At 39.7% G+C, this 25,414-nt stretch overlaps 1 protein-coding gene across 2 annotated transcripts in view; it reads left to right on the plus strand.

The window, feature by feature from the left end:
• LOC149033410 (uncharacterized) overlaps positions 1–25,045 on the plus strand; it is a 199,318-nt gene extending 174,273 nt beyond the window's left edge. Inside the window, exons 6-7 of one of the 2 annotated variants that reach the window (XM_089179563.1) lie at positions 20,815–23,424; positions 23,523–25,045. The gene's annotated coding sequence lies outside the window, so the exon portion shown is untranslated. Of the gene's footprint in view, positions 1–20,814 lie in introns of both variants that reach the window. The other variant, XM_089179562.1, reaches the window with a different exon arrangement.
• Positions 25,046–25,414: the final 369 nt, after the last annotated feature.

Here is a 25,414-nt window from a genome sequence, read left to right on the forward strand (position 1 = left end):
AATATCCATCATGAATGACGAATGAGCGTAGCCGGATCTATAAGGCTCGCGATCCGTGACGCGGTCTGCACTGGTGTTAATATTTGACACATATAATTCGGGTTTACGAGCGACGTAAATGCATTGCACGCGCTTGCATCGTGAATTACCGGAAACGCGATTCGCGAGGGAAATCGATAGAGCCCGGTAGTACGTGGCCGCATAGAAGAGAGATCGTTAACGAGGGTAAATGATGCTGGACATTATTTTCCTCGCTGATCGAGTCCGAAACGATACTACTCACGGCCATATCGAATGATTTTCAAAGTTAACAAAAGCGTATTAGGGTAGAGTACCAAAAAGCGATACGCATTTGCGAAAACGAAATTATGGCTTGAAATTCTCTATTGATGCTCTACGTGCTTTTAATGCCTCTTGTGCTGTAGATCTCAATTGCAAAATCTAATTAATAAGAAAAAAATAAACAATCTGATAGACCCAACGTTATCTAACAATAGACGTTTATTTGAAAAATCCTTTTATTAGTATTGAAAATACCTTTTAAAGATACATCCTGTGTCATAAATTCAGCACACAGTGAAAATCATGATGATACCGTGTAACAAGAAGATGTATATGATTTTCCATTGAATTCCAGTCCACTTCTCGCATAATATTATGCATTCGTGGATGTTAGAGTTTTCGTCCTGAAGGATCTTACTAGCTAGATTGTGTGGCTAGTCGTCTTTAATGGACGGCCTTTGAAGTAGGTTGAAATTCTAGTAGGATGGGAAACTCTCCTTTGCTACCTTGATGGTAAGAGGTGAGTTACATCTTTAGACCGAGCTCCTAGACCGAACGGTGTCCTAGAAAGACAGAGAGGAAAAAAGGAGGAGGAAAGATGAGGGCAGTGCTAGAGAGTCGGACCAGGAGAGATTTTGGCCGATGACCTCTGAACATGCTGTCTCTGCAAGGCTATGAATAGCTTTAAGAGACAGATTATGATATTACAAAAGTATATTTTCAATTCTATTTTTATCGCTTTATCATGAATTCTATAATTCTATATTTTGTATTTATAAGAAAAGATGAGATGACATAAAGTCTTGAAGGTAAATTTTGTTATTCAAATGGGGCTTGTTATTTTCCATTGTATTCTAACAGTGTTATTTTTACCGAGTAATTCATTTTAATCGTCAAACAGAGCGAAATCGTGAGTTTCGGTTTTTGACCGATATTCATGCTAGCTAGCAACGGCACGGAGGGGTCATCCTTTCACGTCGGCGGATGATTTCCTCCCCTAAAGGGAGCCTCTGCGGCATTAGGGTTCCGGTCATACTTTGGGTCGTGAAGCGGAATGGGTTGCGTGGAGATGAGATCCTAGTTGGAGGGAGAAAGAGATAAAGGACCAAGAGGGAATTCGAGGGGGATGCAGAGAAGAGTGGGTGGGTGGGCACGGACCGGCCATGTAAAGCGGAATGAATCTCGCAGCCGCACGTGGCTTGGCCGCGATCCACACTATCCCGAGCACTCCTCGCGTTCTGCAAGCTTTTTATGTCGAGAATTTAAATTAGATACAACCACTCTCCATCCGCAGCCACTGAAACTCTCGTCGCGCCTACCGAATCATCCCAAAGGGGAGAGATACTCTCCTTTATTTCACGGCACTTTATTCTACGCCGCCGTTTCTGCTCGTCTTCGCATTTAAACGAGCGAGCAGACCAACCTCCATCGTGTTACGTTTGTATCGGCAAAGATTGTTATTAGCTTCGCGTAGACGTGCTCGGGATATTATTATTAAAATCATGCTGATTGTATTCCTCGACCTTTTCAATTCGTTCCGCTCGAGCACGCTAGCTAGTTTTTGCTGAGAGGTTATTTCAATTTTGCATGGAATTAAAGTCGAGCGACGTCTTCTCAATTTTTTTGAACACTTTTGCTATCACTTTTGCTACTTTTGACAGACACTTAAACTGACTTTCGCTAAACACGATATATATCTTTTGATATGCTGCTCACCAAAATATACGATAATATTCTTCCTGCATATACTTTCGAAATATTGAGAAGAGAATTTAAGCGAATAATAGGAAGTAAAGTTAGAATAGTATAGATTTGATCGGGCTGGTGTTCGATTTCGCAACGGAGCTTTGGCTTGGGGATTTCGATACCGGTCGAATTCAGCGGGCCGCGAGGAATCGAAGGTGCTTGCCGAAGGGGTATAGTCTAGGTAGAGGCGTGCCAAAATGTGATTGCGGCAACATTGCGTCACCGCCACTGTTCCCGGGGTATCTTTGGAGGCTCGTCGTTGGAGAGGACGAAGTAGGATTCTCCTCCTTTCGAAAGCATCGTTAGGGGCCCCTGGCACAAGGCCAATCACATCGACTAGCTACTGTGTATGTAGCTCTCTTCTCTTCCTCTTTCTCCTCCTCCTCTTTCTCCTTCTCTTTCTTCTTCCCACCCTTATCCTCATCTTCCTCTTGTACGCTCTCTCCTCACCCTCGGTTCTCTCCAGTCTAGTCTGCTTTAGCCTGACCTCTACTACAAGGCATACGGTGACTACGAAGAAGATAGCTAAAGAGGAGACTGAAGAGGAAGGGGGAGAAGAAAGAGGAGGATAGATATTCTCCTTTCTTGTTTACACCTATCGCCCGTCCACCCACAATAGCCCATTCCTTAGACGCAAACATCGATATAGTCGGCAATATATCGGAATATGAACGGGACATTGTGTACAGTCCGTTCAACCGTTTCTGTCCATTTCGACTTTCGGCTTTTTTCAAGAAGAAAATGGCTTTGCGATGAACGTTTCTTGTGAAAGTTTACGGTTGAATACCCTATCCTTACCTCCGGTTCTTTTTTCTTCTGTATCATTAAAAAAAAAAAAAAAAAAACATAAATCTTCTGTTTTCAGAGTCAATTCAAAAGTCTCATCGTTTCGATATTTGAACATTTCTTACTGTACCTAAGCGCGAAGATATCTAATTTTCCGACAGCTGCGATTCGACTGTGGATATAACACGACTAGCAAAGTTAGAACTTAGAATGAGCGAACTCGTATTCGAACTTGAGGAAGAGCAGCTTAAGAATGGTTAGGGGACCGGATTAGTTAGTATGCTAATTCCAAGGAGGAAACACTTAAATTCATTACACAAGCGCTAATTGCACGGATAATGAGCCATTGCTAATCGCGGAAAGAATTAGCTTTTACAATTCGAAAGTGAATGAGAGAGAGAAAGAGAGAGAGAGAGAGAGAGAGAGAGAGAGAGAGAGAGGCCCTTTGAATAGTTCAGTATACTCGGCTTCGTTAAGTTCGTGTTTCCTTGGAAGAAAATATCTCGAGAAGATCGATCGATTAAACTTCTCTTCACGTTTTAACGTTCAACGGAAAGAGTTACATTAAAGAGCGATTTTGATCATTGACATTCAATGAGTAAGGTGGCACGTGACGCCCAACATAAGCACGGAAAAGTTTTACGTATTAATTACGAGAAGTTTTACCCGCTTCTTTTCACCCCTTCTAGCTTTCACCAAGGCTTCTGACTTTTTGTTCTTTTTTTTCTTTCTACCTTCTTCTTCTTCTTCTTCTTCTTCTTCTACTACTTCCTCTTTCTTTTTCTGCTTTTTCCATTCTTCCACCTCTTCCAACCCAAGCAAAGCGTATTGCACTACTTAATGCCAATGCCGGCACGAGTTGCCAGCTCTTAACGAAGTGGAACGTTTGACGCCTCGTAAAAGACGGGCCAAGGGAAGAATTTTTTGTTCTCTTTAGCACAAAGATTTTCGTGACATTTACGGTGGTAAATTGTAACATCCGACGGAAGCTACTAATCGACCTAAATGTCCAAGAAAATGTCTAATTATGTTCTTAGATTTTTGAATAATCTTTTCAGTAATTCGATTTTATTTAAACGAAAGCAATCATTTGTAATCGATCGGAGCTCAAGAGGGGTTTAACGTTGAAGATTCTTCGTGCCGAGTAGAATCTGTACTTGGAACCATGTTTGGGGATGAGCGTGGGCTTTGGTGTGGTCCGCGAGGGCTCGAAGGGAATGGTGGTAGCAGGGGACGTGACCGGCCTGCCAGGGGCGGCATTATGCCTAGACGAGCCCGGATCAGCGATACGACGGCAATCCCTAACTAGAGACCCAAGCCCGGAGCACGTATATCGTTACGCTCATGACACCACCTCGATCTACCTTCCGTCTCGACACGTATTCTCTCGTGCGTCTGCGTACGTCAGAACCACTCAAACGTTTCCTCTCCCAAGAGAATAAAAATGGATTCCATCACTGCGCTCGTGTTTCATAGAGAATAAGGAATACCTCTTCCTAGGATTTAACAAGTATGGAATTCTTATCGCGTTATATTTCTCGAGTAATGGAACCTTTTTGGATAATCTTATAAGTTTATCAAATTTTACCAGCCAACAGGAGAAAATCGTATATCTGGTTAGAGAATAACTTGCATACGTCAAAGTTAAATATCAAAGTCTGATTGCTTGTATAGTTTACCGTAATATTTCGTGGAATGAATTTTGAAAAGGCATAGGGAAGATCAGCTATGAGAGATTTAATTGAATTGGATCATGACGTGATCTATACAATCCAAGTTGGTTAATTCGATTGAAAGTTACCTATCTATCTTCTTCGAACGAAATATTGCGTTTCTAATTTCTCCGGTAACGAAACGGACGCGAGAACCCAACTAATCTTCGGTACGTGTAAGGACGTCGTTTACATGCAAACAGTGTACGCCCGAGGTAACTGAGGCCCCCGTAAAGAAGCAGCGCAAGATACGCTCGCACGATGGTAATTTTGATCTTACAGATAGGAAGTTACAGCTCGCATACTGTAATTACTCCCTCACTACCCCTTATACTTCGGCATCATGTGCACTACTATTCGAACTGGCCCCGAGACTTCAACCGGCCGCAGAAGGCTTTTCCGCAGATAACACACGTCCGTCCTGTTTGTGGATTCGTATGCGATGATGGAGACGATACAACGATTTTACACGCAACTAGAAGACTGAACTCAAACGTTTGCTACTATATCTAAAATGTATGCACATATGTGAGAAATACCTAACGCAAAACCTATTCAAATAGGATCTTTTAAATAACGAATCAAATCATTTGAAAAATATTGATGCCACTTCCAAAATAAACGGCTTAATCTTTCAGTTGATCTTTATTCAAATCCTATTACATACTCGTTGTAGTTGTTTCGGTTAGACACCTTATCGTGTTCTAAATCTTCAGATTCATCTTTCGCAAAGGCAGATTGTAACGTGAAATGTCTGAAATGCATTTTTAGATACGAGATACACTCGGTTACCGTGAAAGTTGCGCGATCTAAGAAAAGCAGTAGCAGCCACCGTCAAGAAGTTGGAGTGCTCCGAGCGACAAACGCGAATGTCTGAAAGTTGAAGTTGGCCAAGTCAACGTTGAAAACTTTAAACGGGCGCGCTCATTCTTCGTGTTTAACGAGGCATTTCTAGAAGAAGGTACTTATCGTGACTTCGTTAATAGCGTCTCACCCGAATTCATCGCCGAACTTCTTTACACTCGACACACCCTTTATATATGCTACATTCTATATACATCCTCTCATCCCACTAATAATACTTAGAATTAGCATAATATTATCACTAGATTATTATATAGATATAACACCACGTTTATAGAAATTTCAGAAACTTTGAGATTATTTCAAAAAATATATTTAAAAGTGTAATAATTACATTCTAATTCAAATCTAAGTAATATTAGAGTACTGCGAAGCTGAGTGAAATAGGATTAGATTAAAGAGGGAGAGAGAGAGAGGAAGTGAGAGTAAAAGCAGTGAATATAATGAACACTGCAAGGTGTCTTGGTTCACGTGCATAATTTCCGAACGAATTGTTAACACTTGCCACTTCGGGCTTGCTACAATCGTGTTCCATTCATAGTCGAAACTAAATGTCATCCGCGTCGTCAGCGAAATTCTAATAGTTTTAATGGAGTTTACGGAAGGGGGTAGAGTGTTAAGATCGGTAGAAAATCATTTATTGTAATTTGTTAGTTAATTTAAGCGATTCTCAAACTGGTAGATCCTTCGTCTCGTGAGTTTTTGAGATGAACCAATAGACCAGGAAAAGATGAGACTGCGCTGTCGACGGCTCATGTGTTTTAGAAGATTAGTTGCCAAAAGAGCAGGAGCGAGAGTACCAGTTGGAGTTGTTCTTGTTGGGAGAGATAATAGGCCAAAGCTGTCAGTTTGTTGGATAACATAATACTTGAACCTGTTTACTCTACCCCAATTTCATCTTCCCTTAATTAATACCGCAAACGGTGAGAAAGTAAGAGAGAAGATAAAGGAAATCGTACCTCATGCGTACGCTTCTGTGTATCTAAGCGAGCACATATAAGAGGAAGAGGGAGAGAGAGAGAGAGATAGGAAGATGTCAGTTGCGGTCTTTGCATTGTACCTATCTAATGGAGCCTGCGCAATCGAGTTGATACCATTGGTTACTCAGCATCGTATAAATCATCGGAACCCACTTTGAAATGGTCCATCAAATCGCATGGATGCATATGTTCGACTGTTTCCTAGGAAAACAAAAGAGTTTACTTTATTCAAAGGAAAATGAAATATATCAATGAAATTTTATTCTAAGTATAATCTTTCTCTCAATTTAACGTTTTATCACTCAATCTAATAATCCTATTGATCTTGGAGGTAAGAGGATTTCATGATAGGAAAACTAGGTGTGTGTATATATCTGTAGATAATTAATTATACAATCTGGTAGCTTGTTAACAGCTCGTAGGTAACGATATCCGCAAGATAGAGATTGCATAATGAATATCGAAGGAGGATCGTAGAATTGCCATCGTTGAGGTTGTTCTAGCTTCTCTCTTTCTCTTTGGCAGTGTTTGTTTGTTTGTTCCAGACGCTATCTAATATCACCTAATCGTCTATCTCTATTGTTCCTTTAACCGCGAACGAGTTCCGCTAGAGAAGACACATCGTGCTGGCTCACGAGGTGCGTCGTTCACAGCACGGATGAGTTGCTAGGGTATTGTTCGATAATGAAGACTGATGACAGGATGTCAGCGGAGAGGCGAATGAGCCTTGTTTTGCGTCAAGAAACCGCCGTCAGTTTATTAGGCGTCGTTCACGATAAACCTTCACTCTTTATTCGTCCCCATCCTAATGAACCATTCGCGACAGTACGGATTAATGAACTGGTGTCCGTCTTCTAAACGACTACGAAGGAAACTACAAAAGTAATATTCAATGGGATGAGAATTCATTGACGTAGAAACGTGGTGCCTTGTTTTAATAGACTTTCTCGTAAAGCCCATTTGTTTGTCTTCCAAGGAGCTTGTCAACGTCGAAAATAAATGAACTCTGTAAGAGATATTAGTAGACAAAAAGAGAGAAGAACAACAACACTCCCTATTGGAGAATAGAAAAGGGATGAGAAAAGAAATGTAGCGAAAAAGACTGAGGGAAAGTCAGTCAGTGGGTGGAAGTGAATAGAACATCGATTTCCAATCTGTGCCTTTAACTCTCGCACGTGGAAATAGTCAGGACATAGGATGGATAGATCTCTTATATGCTCGACATTTTTGCTTACCTCATGGCGTACCTATACGAATATAGAGGATGCGCATACGGTACCAAGAGAAAAAGGAAATGAAGGAAGAAGAAATGGATGTCGAGGGAAATAATCTGTCGCGTCGTTATAAAAGAAGTAAAAGAGAAATGAGGGTGAGTGAAAGAATCGGAAAGAAAAAGAGAGAAAAGTAGGGAAAGGTAGAGTATATCCAAGGATACCTCTACCTACTTACCTGAAAAGGGTATCATTCGCTTTCACGTTGTAATAGTCCAGGATTTTGAATGTCGCTAGTGCGATAAGGGATGGAAAGGAAGCCATTATCGTGCTACGTGATCTTCAGCGTACGAGCGGAGCGTGCTCCTTAAGCGTGTTCTATAGCAAGGTTCTTATATTTTCGAAATACGTCCAGAACGTGTGCCCGGTACTTTGCAGAAATAAAAGAGAGAAAAAATTGTTCAGCTGTATGATTATACAAAATTTGCATGACTGCTAAGATTATCGTTAAACAAATCATCGAATTTTATCACTCCACGAATTTAAGCGAAAAGAAGCTGGAGACTATTGATCCACGGTGTTATTGTAGTTTTCGCACCAATAGGAAACGAACTGTTCGCTTAATTATATCAAAGCCTTTTCTGTACCTTCTTCAGCCACGCGACAGTACATGCTATTCGATGGAAGAGACTGGGTAGGATGGCAAAACTTAAGAGGAGGAAAGGTATGGGGTGAAAGAGGGAGAAGAAGTAGAAGAAGAAGAAGAAGAGAAGAAGGTGGAGGAGAACTCCTTTCATACCGAAACGGAGTTGCCCGTTCAGAGGCATTCAACGAACTTGGGCAGTTGACTCTTTATGCCCAAAGTTTCCTGGCATTTCGATTTTATGTTAATTTCAATTCACTACGTCGAACCGTTCTCGTGGTTCAAAAAGAGTGTGCTCACCGAATTGAACGCACACGGACATAGAATCAAGCAAGTTTATCCACGAGCACCGAATAGAGATCGACGAAATATCGCCTCCCGTCGAATCTCCCGTTACCTCCCTTACCTCTATCCCAATCCCACCTTCCGCTCTCACCTTCCGTTCCCACCTTCCGTTCAACCCTCGATCGAGGATTGTAATTCGCCTTAAACGATTCCGCGAGAGCGTGACACTAGATTCAATTCTGTTTCACAGGTAGAAGAATGGATCGAAAGTTAAGGTATCCCTTAACCCAAATATTCACAACTTTTCTTAAGCTTCTCTTAGCTCCTATCATTTTATTTTCTTTCCAAATTTTCTTTTTCCTATCGCGCTTTCTAAAGTCTCTCTCTATTCTTGGCTGGTGGGATTCATTTGTGTTATCGTTCGAAATCGTTCCTCGCCCTTTTCAACAAACTTAACTTTCCAAGATTTTGCAGAGAACATAATCGCTGACGAAGGAAAACGAAAACGGACCTCCTCCTCCTCCCATCTCCCGATTCTCTTTACTTCGACGGAAGTATCGCAAAGACAAAGCGATTCATCTCCATTTCTTCGATCTCTCCAGGAAAAGGAAGAGAAGAAAGAGATTGAGAAAGAGAGAGAAAATGAGTAATTCGGGAAAGTTCCTCGAGGATCGTCGAGAGAAATTCTGCCAAGTTTTAATTACCGCGCGGTTTAACGTTCTTTTTTCTTTTTTCTTTTTTTTTTTTTTACACATTTCTGCTTGAGTGTCGCACAGCGAATCGTTTTACGTCTTCATATAATTTCTATCCTTCCTTCCTTCCTTCCTTCCTTCCTTCCTTTCCTTTGCTTCCTTTCTTCCTGCCTTCTGGTCCAAATATTCACGTACTGAAGATAATCGGACGCGATCAACAAACTGGCTTAATTATTTCGATGGTAAAAATAATCTTTTATCGTTCTTGACAGTAATGGTTCAACCGAGTTACGGTTTAGTTGCTGTCAACTAAAAAAAAAATTTCTTTTCTATATTATAAGAAGAATAATATATTATTTCAAATTGATATTTTGTTACGACGAGTGCTTTTACTTATTCCTTCAAGTGGTTATGAAGTTTCTATAATTTCTCGGTTTTTATTTTAAAAGCTTTATTAATTTAACATAATTCTGTTCGGATCAAAAATACATTGCTGAGTACTTGCAATAACTTTGAAAATGTAATTCAACATGGTGAAAAGAAAAACAAAGCTACAAATAGCGAAAGACTAGTCAGAATGACTGATCCAAAAAGAAATATGGAATAGGAAAGGAGAAAAGGAGGAAAAAAGAGAAAAAAAAAAACACTGTAAAATTAGTCATTTTGTCTGGGGTAATAATTCTAGTTTGAAAGTCTGCTAGGTTAGGAGTTATCGCAACGTTATTATTTGCTCGTCTCGTTCTGAGGGAATACTCGGTGAATGTAGGATGTTCCTTCTTGCTTGCTAGCTTGGTTGGTTGGTTGGTTGCTTGCTAGAGAAGGAGAATAAGGTAGCGAGGACACGAGGAGGGTCCGGAGGTGTATGCAAACAGCTGTGCGTGGCGGGTACCTCATACCAGGTCTGCATCCGTTCCCCGTAAAATCAGGCGCCGAAGTGGTCGAAGGGGTAGAGGGTGGTAAGCTTAGCACAAGGGAGAAAGAGAAGGGGAGAATTTGCCACAGTGTTGGATCGTTTCAAGGGTTTGTTGCTGGCGAAGAAGAGAGCGAGGAAAGGGTCGTTAGGAAAAAAGAAGGACAGAAAGATAGACAGAGATGGTGGGTGGCGAAGTTAGTGCGACACTGCGACCCTGAACTTGCCGTGAATCGATCGATACCAGGTTCAGTGTCCTGCCTTCTACCCCCCCCCCCCTCTTATCCTGTCTCTCTCTTACCTCTCTTCTGATCCCGAGTCGAAGCTTGGAAAGAGAACGAAAAGGACGAAGAGGACGAAGAGGACGAAGAGGACGAAGAAGAGGGGAGAGGACACCATAAAACCCCAAGGCGCTTTCTGCGAGGATCCCGTTACACGAAGCCGAGCTCTTAGCTCGGCGTTAACGAAAAGCGCGACCAACCGTGAGGAGACACGGCGAGCGCTTCTCTCTACCCCGGATCGATACCTTGCTATCCTTGCTTCTCTTTCCTTCTCTTTCTACCTTTTTCCTTGCCTCCGCACACTTGTCCCGGCCATCTACGGAATATTTTTCTTTTCTTCTCTCGTCCATCCAATCGTCGTCCCTTGCGCAACCAACCCACGGCTACGAGAACAGCTCGAGCTCGCTTTTTATCCCAATTTCCCAGCGAAAATGAGATACACATTCTACCTCTAGATAAACTGACAATTTATGACGCCGAGAAAGAAAGATCGAGCAGGATCTTTTCCCGAGGAAGATGGGTATTAAGTGTGGCTGCAGCTTTTGTTACTTGTGCTAGATTCCCCGAGTAAATACACGACGCACGTAAGATCGTAAAGTGAGAAACTCGTTGGTACTATCCTATCCCCGCAACCATCTCTTCCATTTTTTCGAGGTCGCGAGGGAAATAAAGGGAAAAACTTGTGCCATCGTGAATCGATTCAATTGCTTTTTTCTTTTTTTCTTTTGTTTTTTTTTTCTTAACCAATCACGATTCATATATGTGCTGCTGATTATGATAGTGGGTTCAATAAATCGTATATTCAAATTACAATAAATAATTAATATAATTATGCATCAGTTCGAAACTTGAATAGGACAGCAACGTTTTGCCGTTAATTTTGTGCGTAAAATTTCAATGGCAATTAGTTGCATAGCTATGAAACGAATACACCCGAACACACTCGAGGCTGCAATTGAAAACTGCTCGTATTTAATTAAAGTGTTTGAGATGGTTGGTCGAGTCGAGAATATAGGTAGTTCTACCTGGCGCAGGTGCAGTCAGAAGGATCGATGAGGTACGTTTTGTTAATCTTGTGTTACAGTAAAAGTAAAGAAAAGGTTAGTACTAAAATCCCTAGAAAAAGAATCTAAAAGTAAACGAGAAATGGGCGAAGACGGAATGGTGTTGAAGGATAAGACACAAGAGAGAAAGAGAGAAGAGAAGAATGCGTTTACCAGCAATTCTTGTTATAAGTGATCCCAACGGAAATTAAAAATAAACATTACGTTGCTCTACTTTACTTTTCAGATTTATTCTCGTGGCAAAAGTTTCTTTCTACCTTACACTATTAATTGCTCGATTTATGAAAACTTCATGTTTAACTTCTATTCGAGAGAAAAATAAATCTATAGATATTTGTGCTTTAATATTCCCAATTTTTCTTAAATAATTTACTTCGCATTTTCTTTGAAGAGACATTGCATGCTCTGCGTTAAAAAAAAATATATATATATATATAAAACAACTTAAAGTTTCAATAAGTAAATTCGAAAGACTGTGATATCTCGTAGAATAATTGGAATGATTTGAATCCTTGCAGATCCACTTTTTAATGGCGTTTTCTCACTTCTCCTTCAATACCGTCGTTAAATTTTTCAACTACTTTTGAATGTATACTAATATTACATACTTTCGGTAGTGTAAAAGGTACCACAAGCAACACAATCACATGGGCACGGGGAAACAGAGTTAGGCGGAAGCATTAAACAAATTTTTCAACTCGTTAACGAAAGCTAAAGTGGAAATGTTCTTCGGCATGCAACTTTCTTCATTAACATACATACGCCTAAATTAAAGTTATCACTATCGTTCCGATAAATTGCGACGGGGCTTTTGCCTAAATACTGGAAAGATATTGTTAATGAATGGATATCTTCAAGAAAGAGATATGGGAATAATGATTTTAATTGGAAAATCAACCAATATTCCATTAGCGATCGAACCAATATGGAATTCCATTGTGCGTTATTTGCTCGTCAATGTTATTGACGTGCAAAAGAAAAGATAAAAAAGGGATGCACTGGGATACAGGCATACCTATATGTGTAGCCTAGATTTTGAATAGGGCGAAAGGAATTTTCGATTATTATTCATCCTCCTTCGTTCGAACGCGTTTCTCAGAAACGATGAATGCAACCAACAGCGGCGGCTGTGCTCGCTCGATCCCCGTTAGCGACCGGAACGATAATAAATCTACCGCAAAAGTAATGTGATACCCGTGTTACGCAGCACCTATATATCGCGTAAACCTATTCAGACGCGTTGCCCTTACACCGCTTCTGGGGTGGTAATGGCCCCCACGAGTATGTGTAGCCACATTTCGCAAGCTCATAGCTCCTACCTTGTAGCGTTGTTGCGTGGATTCGAAGCAGTGCTTGTATCGCGTCGGTTCTAGTCTTCGACTATCGCTCGAATATCTCCCCCTTTAATGCCACCCTCTATTCCCAAGGTTCCATTTTGGAACAACCTTTTTCGTTGGTTATTTGTGCCTTGGCATTTGAGTGGATGAGGCCTTTGTTCGATGTTGACCAAAATCGGATTAGCTTAGGATGTTAGCTGTCGTTTCTCTTAGGTAGCTACTCTAGAAACCACCTGACGTGTAACGATGACTAATGGCCACTTTCCTCTATCATTCTCCGTAGGCTCATCAACCATGATGTTAGACGTACAAGTAGCGAGCGTATAAATGCTTGTTATTACTCATAATTTTGCAGATATTTTAGTCGAAAAATATCTTGTCTCTCGTTCCATATATGTATGTACATATGTATGGAAGAAGTCTAATAAAGCGAGCATTTTGCAATCTTTGCATAAAACTTTTCTCCTACTAGATTAGGTATTACACATTCTATTCTTAAATGATACGTAGAAGAATACAAGAAATTTGCAAGAATAGAAATAAGAAGAAGAAGAAGAAGAAGCGAGAACGTAATCTCAGGGAAAGTATTATCGCAAGGATTCTCTTCTAAATTCTTTCATTCGGAACGGAGATTGCTGTTGACAAAGCATAAGACAGCTGACGTTGAATCGATATAATTAAAGGGGTGGAAAAGTAGAAGCGACAGAAATTCAAGGATTATATACCTATATCTCGAAGAAATCCTCGACGGAGTTAAACGAATTCAATGCGGATGGGCTCTAATGAAAAATGTCTCGGGCGCGCCTCCACGCTTCCGATCTTTTCTCCTTCCTATTCCCTAACACCCTTTCACCCTTTCTAACCGCACAGTCGCTCGCGTTTCTCTCTCTCTCTCTCTCTCTCTCTCTCCACCTCTCCCAGTTCTGATGGATATTAATCGCGAGACGGTGGTTCAATTATATTTCCAATCGTCCTATTCTAACGATTCCATGTTCCAACTAGGCCCGCGAAATTATGGCAGACCTATCGTCATCGTCACATAATTTTGCTTTTATCGAAATTTTTGAAGTGAGAACTTCTTTAGAATGGGACAAAATGTAGCTATATAATTTTTCCTATTCTTAGTCTCCTATTTATGCGCTTCTTCCCAAAACTCAAAACCAATTTGAATATTGTCTTCAATTTATTTTGTCTCTATCCGTTGTCTTGTCGCGTGAACAAAATTTCTCTTATTTTAGTGTTTTTTATTTTATCATTTTCTTTTTCCCTTCTTATTCTAAAATGTTTTTTACATTTAATGTAATTTAGAATGTACGTCGAGTAAAACAGACAGATATTACATTACTTTTTATTTCTTTTTTGAAAAATATTCCACTGTTAGATCGTCGACTTCGTACTCTAATGCTTCCTCGTGTATTTTATTCAACCCCTGTGCTTTTTTTTTCATTTCTACATTCTTTTCTCTTCGCTATTCGTGATAAACGAAGTAAAAGATACATCAGTCAAATGTACCACTCTTCTTCGCACTTCGTCGATAAGTCGATACGTAGTACGAGGGTGTTTCGATATGCGCAAGAAACGACAATAAATTTTTTTTTCTCTCAAAACTTATCGTTACAAGCAAATATCATTTTTCTCCAAACGATCCATCCTTTTACATTTCTCCCTTCTACACGTTTTATCCTTGTCTATCCTTCCCATCTCGAATAATAATGTTTTATACAATACACGTACATAACAGAGTAGAACTGTGCGTATTTTTTGGTTTCATTTCTTTCGGTATACGTCTAAATGAGGGATGTACGATAATATTACAACTACGGAGAAAGAGAGAGAGAGAGAGAGAGAGAGAGAGAGCGAGAGAGAGAGAGAGAAACAGTGTACCGTATCAATAATAATGGCATGCAAATTATTTGAATTAACATTGAAATTTTTCAACAAATTTGCTCCATCTTCCGGTCATGTTCCAACAACCCCCTTCCCTGTTCCTACATATATTATACTGACGATACCGTGGTGATCGGGGCAGTGAAAGCAGATGACTCGGAAGCTTTTCCCATGTTGGCAAAACGCGCGAGCACCAACGCCGGCAATGGTAGCGGCAACGAGCAGTATACACGCATTCGCTTGCTATAATATCACAAACTGACTGTAGTGTAAACAATTTATACCGCGGGCAGAAGCGCCGATGCCCATAGTATATATGCACGCATATATATTTCAGTGTCATTTTAATTTGCACACTGGGAATATTTTACCATCAAATTTGCATCCGCATTACAGTCGGCGCAATGTAATCTCGTCGATATTTTGCCCTGCCTCGCAGAAATGCTTTCTCTCTCTCCCTTTTTCTCACTCTACCTACCTTCCATTTTAATTATTTTCGCTCCGAAAGTAGATACCACCGCTGTGGTTGTTCCACGGCCTGCTGGTGGTAGTAGCAGTGATAGTAGGGAATTCACGGGGAAGGAAAGAGTTGTAGGTGATGGGGTAGTGCCGAGAGGGAGGGGGCAGATTGGTGAAAGAAAAGATGCGCATTTTCAACGAATATTTGCCCTCTTTATTCATCTTTCCTTGGCTAAGGAGAGACACAGCATCATAATGGGAGCATGCTGGATGGATACCTCGTACTCGAGAGCTGCTATGCTAACTCTTATTCCATCCTTTCTTTTCCCTCTTTTTCTGTTTTCTTTTCTTCGTCTCATAGCAAATCATCGGAAGGAATGTGAAAGTAAGAAAATGTTAATCCGAGTTCTCGATGTTTTTTAATTTGATTCTACATGAAAATATAACTTGCCAACTTATCTGGTATTAATGTAAAGAGTCATTTTATAAAAAACTTGCGATAATTTCAAACAATTCGTATAATGTAAGCAACTCATGAGCAAAGCAGGCCGGTTCGTTGAATCGATTTGCATGTGTATGTCGGAAACGTTTTTCGAAACAATAACGAGATTTGCATAATGCGCGAAAAAAGCTCGTCCTCAAAATCGTATCTCGATTCTCGTACGAGAACGGTACCGATTTCATGCGTATTGCTTTTCGCGTGAACGCACAATACACTCTGCTGTAATAACATTGGTCAAGCGAACAACCTGACGAATCTCATATACATCTAATTTAATTGATAATAATAATATACGTTGTTTTATTTAAATTGATTTAGATCGTTCCAATTAATTGTTTATCAACATAAAATGTCTATATATACGTGGTATATCTACAAAGAGAGAGAGAGAGAGAGAGAGAGAGAGAGAGAGAGAGAGAGTTAAATGAAATATACCCTAATGAAATATCACAGATAATTGTATTAATTTTATATCAAATAGTATTCATGAGTCGTATAACGAAGTAGAGATAATTTCTAAATTGTATTTACATTGGAATAATTCATACGATACAATTTAACTGATATTTCATACTCCGATGAAATATTTAGGTCAATATCCGAGATCCTGTACGAATTCATGATAGAAAGGAAAGTAAAAAGGTCTACTTTATAGAGGAAATGTTGTTAATTCCTCTTGCGTGAGGAAGATCGATTGGATTTACTTTGGTACCATGCTACGCAACTTTGCCACACTTCATTCCTCCTATTTCTCTTCTGTTCACCCACTTTCCTGTTATCACTACTCTCCTTTACTCTCGTAGCTCGTCCTCGAAACTTCTCCTCGCACGAATTAACCCACAGAACGTGTGCACGCGTCCAATGAAAACCAGAAGCACATCTTGTCGTAACGAGGTACAGCGGTTAGGTATAATGTTTGTAACGAGGCTCACACCTTCTGGCGTGTTTGTGGTGTAACGTCACAAAGTTACATTCTATGCCAGAGCGCTTACCGAGTATATGCCAAGGGATGGAAAACGGTTAAACGAACAGCTCGTCGTTCTACTAGTTTCTGTTCGTTCAAGCTTTACCACCTGTAAACGTCAAAGAAATCTTGAAATTTGAAACATCTTAAACCGAACCTTAAACCTTTTCCTTTGTATGCACTATCCTGATGTTTGATCTAACTTCCTAAATTGAAACAACAAACCATTAATAACATTTGATTACAAATAGTATGAAATAATGCAATAGCTTTGCAATTTTGTAATTTCTCGACATTTTGGATTCTTCCCTAAATGACAAACCAGGTGGTTTAGAGTACAGTATGTGCGGAAAATTCAATATATCATACGTACCGGAGCTATCTTCGACATAAATTTTGTCCGTGCTTTTGGTCGCGCAGCACGATATTAAGAAAATCCAATTTCCTTGCCGTGGGAGCGTCATGGTATGAGTAGAGGAACCGACAACGGTGGGTAGCTCGCTGGATCTTCGATGCGGATCGTTGGGGAGTCAAGTTTGCTCTCAATCTGTGTAGACTTCTCTCTCTCTCTCTTTCTCTTTATTTCCTTTTTTTTACCTCTCTGATACGACGATAAGGAATCGACTGAGCAATTTCTGATATGTTGCACAAACATTTCAACTTATTTTCGATCAAGTCGAGCCTGCTATCTCGATTTCTTCGTCGCTTAGATTTTAACTCGTGTTTGGTAAAAAAAGAAAAAGAAATATTTGATTTGGTGATAGTTCAAAATAGAGAAATATCTTGAAATAAAAAGAAAAGATGAAAAAAGTTAAGTAATCGTTCTTCTATTCTATAAAGAAAATAGTCTAACAATCGAAATAATGAGCGAAGAAAGTTGTTAAGGGGAGAGTAGAACAAAGTATAGAATATAGATTGGTCGACTTGGTTTTGTTGGTTTTCAAGGAGAAAGATATCTCTTTCTATGGTACAAAAAAGCTCTCGTGTACCACGAAGGAAGTCGAATGATGGATAGGATGATTTGTTTGGCTCCCCATCATCATTAAGGTTTGCTCGTTTTTTTCCGATCGAAATCGCACGTATCAATCTCCTCTTGATCGGAAAAAGCCTTATTTTTCATTTCCACTTTCTTCTCTGCACAATTTTTGCGAGAGCAGAGGGGACAAATAAGAAAAAGAAGAAAGGGAAGAGATAAAACGAAAAGAATAATTCTCGTCTCGCTTAACGACCAATAAAGTGATACTTATATCAGGCACGGAGTGCCAAGAAATCTTGCCAGAATGACATATTCTTTTCTTACTTGCAAACAACAACTGCAGGAACGTCTTGACAAACGTAATATGGATTTAATCGTGATACAAAGTTTTACGAACGTATTTATTGCATTCTCTTTGTCAAATATAATCTTATGTCAATTATTTTTTGCATTCGCGCGAAGTAGCAATTTTGCAAAAGTCAATAAATTACATGAACTAGAGTATAATTTTTGAAACAAGTTATTTTACGAATGATCGTCGACCCCATTAAATCTACCGTAAAAGGAAATTTGTTCATCGTGTTAGACGATAATTTATGGACCTCATATGAGATTAGAGATTTCCTTGAAGTTTAAGACGACACTATTGTATCTTTTACCGTCATAAAAATTCTCCAACTTTGTTCCCTCGTATATCTCGCATATGGATACTATATCGAGCGTTATAGGAGGAAAATAAAATGAGAAAATCGGTGTAATCTCGGTAGCGGTATAGTCTAGTGAGGGGTATGGCTCGGAGCCCATTGGCGAAGAACGCGTTGTGTGCCACGGCGTGCCACGGTGTCCGCCTTCCCCTACACCCTTGCCGTTTGTCATTACGGCTGGCCACATTTTATTTATAATAATTGGTTAGAAACAGTTACGCGGTTCTGGCTTAAGGTGGGGGCTCAATGGAATTTATGAAGTCGACGGTGCCTGAACCGAGCCAGAAGATACTGAGGAGGGTGTCTTGTTCTTTTGGAGGCCGTCCAGATGCGGCTATGCTTTGGCTAGCCCTCCCACATAAGGGTTTGGCTATCTTACCGCGAAGAGACAGATCGCGTACCCTGCTATGGCGCATGGCTCGAATGATAAACGAGCCTGATGTTTCTGTATAATCATGGTCCTAGGATACCTATTCGGGTAAGACTTCCTTCTCATGGTCTTTCGCATTCCTAACTATCTGACACTTTACGCAAACTTTGCCATCGTTGTTGAACAGATTCATTTTTTCTGACTGAAGGTTTATTTCCTATAAAACTATTATTTGGGAACATGGGAGTATCGCGTGATGATCGAATAGCTTTTATTCCACTTTTGCTGTTACACGAGAATCAGGGCTAATGTTGCTTTCTTTCTTTTGTTCTTTTTATGGTCGTGCGCATTACCAATGTAAATCCTGGATTTTCTCGGTGTGACTTTTTGTCGAGTGAATCTACGCAAATCGGTTTGAATACCTACGCTCTTTCGAAAGCTCAGTCAAGTCTAGACATCTCGGTCTTGCCTCTGGGGGATTTCTCTTTCTTGGATTCGCTAAGGGAACTCTTCCTCTTTTTTCTATTTCTTCTTTATGTCCGTCTTCTTGGTTCAGGGTGAGAACATTCACATAATTTCTCGCGACTTGATACCAAACCATTTTTCACCATGCTACCCTAGATGGCGTAACCAACGGAACTAGCTGCTTGCTAACACTGGTGGCCTAGCAAGTAGTAACACCAGCAATGCCACTACCACTACTGCTAATACTACTACTACTACTACCCTACTCCATGGCCATCACCATCAGCACTACTACCGACGGCTACAGCCAAGTCGCCAACGTTATTGCTGATCTCAGAGATTTATGGTGAACCTCCTGCACACATGGTGCTTTAATTATGTGTGCTAGCCGAAATGAATTGGCGAATATTTTATACGACGGAGTACCTTCCTTCTCCTACCCTCAATTTTCTACACCCCCTCATCCTCTTGTAAGAGTAGGCAGTCGGATTTATCAAATATCATATTTTGTTGAGTTAAACATTGTTTTTGTTAACTCATAATTTATTTTAAATCTTTTTGTAAGCATTTCTTTCGTACCTTTCAACTTATGTTTAATGTTAAATACTTCGAAGTCTATGTTACAAGTATATCAAATCGATTTTATAACACTAAATCCTCTACACTTCATTTTAAACTACATAAATCGCCAGGCTGCTCACGTTTTTCCCGTAAAATTCTTCACCCATCCGTAAAATTTCGCTCAGTCTCCTTTCCGGAAGATACATCTGCACTTTAACCCCCTGACCACTTGGTGTCATACATGGTGCTTCTCACTTCTGCGACGACACTAATTGGATGATTCAATACTGCGAAAACGTGATCGGAAACGCGAACGCTATGGATGACAAGATTCGTTACATGGAATTTTTCTACACGAATGTTCTGTTTTCTGTCAGAGAATGAATAGAGGTGCGAAAAGAGAGAGAACGAAAGAGAAAAAGGGGAAGGGAGGTGTTACGATGGAAATGGTACGAAAGGATGTGGGTGTGTGGGGAAAAAAAAGAGAGATCGATAGGAAAAGAACGGTCTGAAACATTTGTCCGCATGACGGACTAACGATCCTACGCGAGTATTCGTAAGTCTTTTTGTCGTTGTCCTCCCATTTCTATAAAGCATCCCATCTGCTATTATATCGGTTTTCTTTTCTTCCGTTTCTAATTATTATTACCAAACTGAAATCAAACAAAAAATGGACAAATTCTACAAGCATTATTATATATACCATATATAACGGTGACATAATTATTTTTTTGTACAAAAAGTTGTTAATGGAAAAAAAGTGAAACATATAAGCGTTGCAGAAAGAGAGAAAGAGAGATAACAGAAGGTAAAATGAGTAGGTGGGAATTAATACAGTTCTACTCACCCTAACTCTATAGCAACGTAACTCTATGAATATGTAAACCTATTTTCTGACGAGACACATTTCACATAGACAATCTAACGTCGTTTTACTGTGGTATACGAGCTCGAAATGAAATCATTTATAACCATCATTCGCCAATTCTCTCATAAACCCGTTCTATCTTTTACGCTTATGATTTTTCATTTCATTACTTTTCTCTTTATTTTCTTAAGTAGAATATATATTTTTTTAACAGGATATTTGATTTTTCTTCTGTGTATAATTAGATTATATTTTTCTGTTTCAGGTAAGTGATCCTCTCTCATCATTCGTTCCCGCTTTCATCTAGAAATTAAAGGTAGTCACTTTTGGTCTTTCATAACAAAGTGTAACACAGATCGAGTCAGATATCGTGCGATGGCTCTTTGCCAATTTGGGGCGTTACTCGCAAGCGTGTTTTCAAGAAACACGCTTTCTCAATGAGCAGCTTCTTGCTTCTTCGCACAATATCTGTATAGTCCTTCTTACATAAGCGTTCACGCTCGCAAACACACACACACACACACGTTTATATATATATATGCATTTATCCATTTCTACTGGAGAGAAACATATTGTCTCAACCTAAGAGATTAGGTCTCTTTATCTCTATTACTTGCTAATTAATATTATGGAGAAACTGTTTTGAAATGAAATCATTGAAATTATTGAAATGAATCAACTAATAACATATTTATTTATTGCTAATAAGTTGTTTCTTACTTTGACGAATATTAAAATATTACAAATAGATTATACTTTGATGATATTTTTTACTGGTCTTAAAGAGCAAGGGTGTACGCAGGTGTTGGTAAAGTTTGTGTGACGAGAAAGGATTAAAACAAATAGAAAGGAAAAAAGACTGCGAGGAAAAGAAGGGAAGGAGGAAGAAGAAAAAGAGAAAGAACAGTATTACCTACGTGGGTGTGTACATGCAAGCCATAAACCCTCTTGCTTTATCCTAGCAAGGGCGAAGGTGCGCGCCGGTATTCAGCGATCGTTAATTTCACTCGGGGAGAAATACCGAGGTCGTTTCTACAAAAACCGCGGACGATCCAGCTTCTACTGAACGTTCGCGAAGCATTTTGGTTGGTGCATGGAGAGACGATTAGAGGAAGAGTCAGTGGAGGGAGAAACAAAAGGGTGAAAGAGAGAGGACAGGAGGGTGGCTGGGTGAAGCAGGGAGACAAGCAGGGGTTGAGAAGAGAGAGAGAGAGAGAGAGAGAGAGAGAGAGAGAAACCGAGCTGGATGTAAGGACAAAAGACCGAACACGGCTTTTGCTAACTTATTTTACGCTGATCTCGACTCTCCATCGACTCACCAACGTTATGGTCTTTTATTTCCTTTTATTTTTACATCTTTTTTTTTTTTACGCTGACACAAATTGCCCAACTATCCAATGGCCTATTGGCCTTCGAGATATGTTCTCGTACGCTGCTGTATAGAAAAAGAATAAACGTAAAGTGACAATTTTCTTTCAATACCTTTCTCTTTTTATTTAACAAAGGTTCCAAATGATTTCGTATTATCGTTTTTGGAATTTTCATTTTTATTTTACTTTCTATATATTTCGTAACGTAGTAAATTCAAATTTCTTCGTTGAGATCCAACATCGCGCGCAACATATAACATCTCCTATATCATAAATGCAATACTCGTGTCCTCGAATCTGTCGACGTGCGCAAACATCTATATCATTTAATTTCGTACAATTCAAGCCGACATTTGGATTTCCTTCTATTACATTAAAACAATGATATATCTTTATGGCAAAATTCGCACGCCTATATCTATAGTCGTTGAATACATTTATTTGAAATAATTAACGAGGAATAGCAAACAAGGCCAATAACCGAGGATTTCTACCACAAAGGAGAACAGATTTTGGTTTCTCTTTCGATATTCCTACGTAGCGCCGATTTCAATCCTGTTTTTTTTTCTTTTTCTACTACCCCCGAACCCCATCGTTCCTTCCTTCTCGAGAGGATGCAGAAACCGCGAAAAAACCACGGATACTTCGTAATAACAGAAAAAGGAGTAGCAGGTAGGTTTGCGGGTAAGCTGGTGTACACGGAATGTTTTCACTTCAAATCGAGAAACAATTTTAATTTACCAACCACTCGGCACCATTTACCTCTCTGCCTGGTTCTCTCCTCTTCTCTCGTTGCTCTTTCCAACTTTCGCGTTCCACTCCCTTCTCTTTCTCTCTCTCTCTCTTTTTCCCCTCCGTTTCATCCTCTCTACCCCCTAAACCAGACCAACCTGAATACCCATTCGTTGTAACGGCTTTGTTTCATTTAACGAACCAAACGTCGGCCGTTTCTCCCTCTCCTTCCTCCTACTGGACTGCATACACAGCAATAGCACAGTGTAGTTTGTACCGGTAACTCGAATAAAGTCGAAGGCTTTATTACTGATTATTCGAAAAATTGATGTCTGCAGGATAATGAAGCTCGATTCGAAAACAAAGTGCGTATTTTCAACCGCAATTTCTATCTGAAAACAGATTGAGAAATACCATATCGTGAAAATGAATTTTTATTGATCGTTGTTCGAACCTTTTATTGTTTCGTTTTGTCTTTTTTCATGAAATTTCTCTATTTGGAATATTCTATCGTTTCTTAAACGTGACGGATACTAGAATTGGTGTATACTCGTATTACAATGTTACCGCGTTAGAACGCTTTCGAAAAACGTGTGATCTACGACGCCTAACAACTCTCGGTTTTCTCTCTCTCTCTCTATCTTTTTTTACGAAAAGCTTTTGAACGAGTTAAAATCCATTCGCTGCCTTGCACTTTTCTTTCTCTCACTCTCTCTTTTTCTTTTCAACTGGCGCCCTTTTTAACACGTTGAACGATAGAACAAAATGTGTTGGTAGGTACAAGTGTTATAACTTGCATTTCATGTTTACGCAACAACTACATGTGAATTTTTATTCCCTTCTCTTTCTGGCTTTCACTTCTATTCCTTAGAGGATTAACTCCAGCCGCAGGACGGACACCGTAAACAGGGCTCGTTACCCGTTTCAAACGTAAACCTCGGGCACACGACGGGCCTTCCTCCAAACAACGGGAATAATGAGAAACTTTTAATTAAAACCTTGCCCGAGTCCAAGGCAATCGAGGAACGGAACAATGAGAGAAGAAATACGTCGTTAATGGGCGTTTCGTTTTTTCCCCCTCAAGTTCCGAGAACGAACACGGACGAGAAAGAGAAAGTAGGAGTTACGAACCTCTTTGTCTTTTCATTGTAAGGAAAATAAAATGTTATGACGATTGAGAAAGTTCTCACTGTTCGTGTCGGAGGGTGAGAAAGAACGAGTGTATCCCGAATCTTAGTGAGAGCGTGTCGAAGTGAAAAGCATCCAGATACAATTGAATACTCGACAATTCAAAATGGTCCGAGTTAATGCAGCAACGACGCGTTAGGCTTTTTGCTTCTATTAATTGTAAGACTCCTTTCTTGATAATACTTATTCGTGAAAGTATATACAAATAAGATGGTGAGTATTCATAATGATTTTGTATATAATATGTATTATTAATTAATATTGTACGTCTGATAATATATTATAATATAAAATATGGTGTTAATATTTTGGAGCTAAATGTTTTTAGCCGAAACCAGAGAGAAAAAAAATTTAATGCGACGTTCACGTTGAATGAAAGGAACATTTAGTAGCTTTAAAAACTCAAAAGTACACACTGCAGCGACAGAAAAGCAACGAACCAGTTTGTGTTTGCAGATTTACGAATAGCGCTAGGTTTAGTTAGCTATAGTTTGGTGGTGGCAACGCCGAAGGAAAGAGCTGCATGGTGGTGCAGACATCGGACCAAGCTTGCATTTGGCTGTTGGCATTGTCGAGCCGTCAACCGCAACTGCGACTGTCGAACGATATCGGCAGGATGCGGATTCCGCGCGTGGAACGATCGAGCTTGCATCGAAAAGCAAGCATGCAGGCAACGCATAGATTCACTCACTTTGCTCGATATATTCCCTTTTTTATTGTTTTTATTTTTGAGGTAAAAGTAACAAGAGGTTGCTACTTTTCCTAAAGTGTCCTATTTGCATTAGATCCCATTTTAATATATCTTAGTGGAAGTTGATAAAACTTGGACTTTCACGAACGCACGCGTTCAACTGAACGTAGTTGACTGTGAACCGGTTGAATGGTCCTCTCGCGCGTGTTTACCGCGAGAAAATAATGAAGTGTAGCTTGTCACCGCAACGCCGATAATGTGAATATTTGATTCAACCGGAATGCACAGCGAAGCGTCCCGCGTTTCCCGCAAACCGCACATGACAAGTTAGACGAACCGTGAGCCGGAAATAATGTTAGTATCGTACCCTTTTTCAATAAAAGATCAAATTCAATTATTGTTAAGGCATACGTGCGAAACTTTCCACGAAACCCAAACGATTATTTAACCAAGTATTACATGATTCTTTAATCAAGATGTCACAAATACCCAAATACACTTGTATTCTAATAATTCCACATGTAGTAAGTAAAAATATTCACAAAATTAAATTTGAGTATCTAATTTTTAAATTCCTTCTAAGTAGAGAAATCTTTGACGAGATTATCTACTTTGTCATAGATGTTGAGTAAAACGCAAAGATAATAAGATTCTAAAGAAAACGTTGAGACTTTGGTACGAAGATTTCTACAGAATCGCAAGCGGAAAGCCGTCGTCGTTCCGGAGGTGAATTCCCGAGGCATATGGAAATGCCGAGCATTTGCCGGAGGATACAAATCAGGCTTGTCTAATAAGGTCGTCGCTTACGCGAGGCTTAAGCCTGAGCGATGACAGGACTATTTTCCAAGATAGTCTGAACTAGTTCGTTTAATAAATAGAATAAA

Source organism: Polistes dominula, unplaced genomic scaffold, assembly GCF_049000335.1.
Source record: "Polistes dominula isolate Pdom_NZ unplaced genomic scaffold, Pdom_raw_medaka contig_27, whole genome shotgun sequence".
NCBI lineage: Eukaryota > Metazoa > Arthropoda > Insecta > Hymenoptera > Vespidae > Polistes > Polistes dominula.